The sequence below is a fragment of the Pygoscelis adeliae genome, unplaced genomic scaffold (genome assembly GCF_000699105.1).
Source record: "Pygoscelis adeliae isolate BGI_AS28 unplaced genomic scaffold, ASM69910v1 Scaffold298, whole genome shotgun sequence".
Classification (NCBI taxonomy): Eukaryota; Metazoa; Chordata; class Aves; order Sphenisciformes; family Spheniscidae; genus Pygoscelis; species Pygoscelis adeliae.
The window spans coordinates 2,034,706-2,038,447 of NW_008825303.1; positions in this window are offsets into that span (position 1 = coordinate 2,034,706).

A 3,742-nucleotide genomic window follows, 5' to 3' on the forward strand; every position below is an offset into this window, starting at 1 on the left:
CTCAAGGAAAGACTGAAAATATTCCGACGGATCACAGGTTTCTCTGCACTCTGAAGAAACTCTCTTGTAGGTATGTGGCAAATAGCAAAATGCACACATACAGAGCTTCTGCTAATGAGTAATTGCCCTTCTCTCCCCTTGTCTCTCTCCTTCCTTTTAGGACTCCTTTTTATAAAGCTCCTGAGACTCAACCCAAAACAAATGATGTAATCAGACCTGCCTCTAGGTCACAGCACCCTCAGAAAACTGATCATATCCTTCATTACATCAGTTTTAGTGAGCTCCTCACAGGGCAGACTCCAGGACTTAGAGAGGGAATTTAAATGTGGAACTTCAGAAATTATTTAGCAGAGACACAAATGCTTAAAAAAGCTGTCCTCTTATGGGCCATACCGCAGCAGAGTTTTTCTAGCCTATTTCAGAGTGTCTCCCTCAACTCCCATTTTTGGATCAGTGTGATTTAGCATAATGGGCCACTGTGAGGACTGCAGGGAGGGGAAGAGAAATGAGGCTGTGTGTGGGACTGTTAACTCAGAGAGACCATGGACACTTTGCCACAAAAACCATCCAACTTGTCAGGAAGGGATTTTTTTAAGGTGAAAGCTCTTGGAACCAAGAGAACACATGAAGCAGGGAGGAGTGAAAATTCATGAAGAAACAGCCCCAGAGTCTAATGTTATGTTCAGAGCATGTATGGAGAGGGTAAAGAGGAGCACAGGGTATAAGTTAATTTCCTCTTTTGAAGGTGATTGAGGAATAACCTCTTAAACTGAGTGCACCATGGATAGTTGAGGAGGAGAAGGTGGCATTGGAGAGGCTATTGGTTTTAATTGAGTACATTATTATTTATAATTGTTATTAACTGCTTACTACATCTCAGTAACAGCTCTGTAGCATGTGTTAGTTTTCATTGGTCAAACTTTATTTTCAGCATCTTTATTTATCAACTGCTGTTTAATTGCTCAATGTTATTAGACTTGCTTATTTTTTCCTACCGTCATTTATGAGGCTGATAAAGGGAAAGGAAAGTTGACTGGAGCATGGCTCACTTCTGTCTAGATCCCAGGTAGGGACCTGCTGTAGACCACGATTCTGGCCTATTGCTGCTGTTCACCTGTAGCCCTATCCTCCCAAGCTAGGCAGAGGCAGGCTGCAGAGAGCAGCAGCAACTAATTAATGTCTTGTAGCCTTTTAGAAAGCAGCTGTCATTGAATACAGTTCCTCTCTCATACTTATCCTTAGTATTTTGTAAACCTAGATTGTAATTCTGCTTGTTTTGGTTCAGCCAGATGTAATCTAGAGGGAGAGGGCATGAGCTACAGTGAAAATGTTTTTAACATGGCTTTTTAAGTGCCATTGTCCGAAAAAGAGGGACGCTGTCTACCATATTCAGAGGGGTATGCTGAGTGTGTTGAAGCATGTGGGCTATCAGCACACAGTTGTTGCTGCATGCAGGAGCTTCCCTAATCTGCTGGAAGTTTGGAAATATAATTTTGTAGGTTTCTGTAGAAGAAATTGTTTTGTCATCAGCCTTCACATAACTGGCAACCTGTCTGACAAGCTGCTGATGCTGGTATCAATTACAGTTGAAAATTACCTCCTCTACAAAAAGACCCTGTTGTGTAGAAGGGTGTGGACTGAGCTATCTGCCAAACTGTGTTTTCATATCTCCTTCCTTCTTCTTTTCTGCCAGTGTTCTTGAAAAGTTCACCATGCTGAAGTATGCTCTGATTCTTAGAATCTCCCTCAGCTCTTTTTTGCATTTTCACAATCTACACCTGTCCTTCCCCAGTTTCTGCTATAGTTTGGCTTCACATCCTCGGGGGGAATTCCAGGCAGTGCTTGTGCTTTCAAGGCTAGCTGGACAGAAAGCTCTTTGCTTGCAAAATACAAGCCACAGAAAAAGAAAAAAAAAGCTCCGTGACAGTTACCTGCCTGTATTCTGCACAAAACACACAAGGCTTGCCATTTTATTCTATCTTTAAGAAATTTTAGGTTGCTAGCAGTTGGTTTTCATCTCAGCATCAGCCCAAGGGGGAGACAGAGCAGGGTTTTCATAGATTGGTGAGGCTCACGAGTAGTAGAAGATTTGGATCCTCAGTGTGAAAGGTCAGGTTGAAATTTTGTGGTGTGGGTTTATCAATCTTTAACTTGCACTGTCTTCTAACTTTAGTGGTGTTTGTCAAGGCAGTAGTAACATATAGACAAATGTGATAGTCATCCTGGAAAGCGCATAGGACAAGTTTAAGGCAACTCATTATGCTGAAAAACATCTTCCATGAATGTGGGTGTTTGCCATATTAAAATACATGTTTACAATGCAGTATGCAATAGGTAGAGCTAAGAACAGGGAGGATGAAAGATGATGTGGATAATGGAGAAAAAAACAAAACACAACCACCTAGCAGGACCATGGGCTTTAGAGGAGACTCAGTATTGCTTTGAGATTCCCATTGAATGGAACTGCAGAAGTGCAATTATACTGTAATATGATTCCATATCCTGTCCTTCCTAGTTGTGATTTCCCATTTTAAAGCTGGGGCAAAGGAATGCAAGGGATGAATGATAGGTTGCCTAATGTCCCAATGTTGGAGAAAAATTGAGCCTGCAGTCCCCAGAATCTGAGGCCCTGCCCCAGTTAGCAGGCAGCACTCCCCACCTGACGCAATTAATGGTCATGAATCCTTTTTAAAAGCAGGATCAAGTGCAGGGTGCTATCTGGCCTGAATATAGATTTGCTTAGCAGCTCCATTATTTCTGTTCCTCAGTTTTTCTACCTTGTTTTTCTCTAGAGCAGTTCATTGCAAAACTTTCAGTTCTGCTGTTCTCAACTGAGAAGGTGGTGAAGCTTGGCTGGCTTATGCTGCAAGAGTTCTCTGTAGCAATAGTACCAAAATATTATCACCATCCAACTGTGGTTGGATGTAACGCAATCCAGGAGTTTGCAGTACAGGCTGATTTTCTCCAAATTACACTGCAGCTTTGGCTTCTATGGCACCTCAACATAAAGTACATAATGAAGTATTAAACACTACCTCAGTCTCACAGTGTACGAGCAGAACTGCATTAAAAACAGATAATTCCCTCTGTTGAGGTGTATTTCAAAGGGCAGAAGATGCACTGTTATCAGCACAATTATTTTCAGTCAAATTCTTTACCAATTTTTCCTCCTAATCTCTGTGTGTAGAATTGGGAACAGAATAAAAGGCGGGACATTGCTTCCCAGGGCATAGTGCTGTAGAAATTAGACAATGATAAGGTAAATGGCCATTAGGTAAAGAAAATTAGAGAAGAACACACTTGTCATGGAGACATTTATGATTAGACCTGGGCAGTACCATAACCGAGTCCGTAACCAAGTCAGCCCTCTATTACATCTGTTCAAGAGCTATGGGTTTCTTCTATGCCTCAGAGCATATGAAGTGATCTCACTGCAGACCATCTTCCTGAGTAACTTAGATTAGCAAAATACTAATTTAGTTTGAAAATTTACTCTTTTGTTGTTTTCCATGATACATCTGAACATGTGCTGTCCTTCAGGAGATATGTACGTGAGCTCTATTGAATGTAGTACACTGAGACTGCTATGACCACCAGCCAAGATTATTACTGTTGCTTTCTGCACCGCTCAGGCTTAAGTATGCTAAAAAGAGCAGCTCCTTGCTTATGTTTGTGTTTTTGGTATGGTAGCAGTTGCAGCGGACACACAGGTCGAGTATTGCAAGTAGACGGACATGGGTAA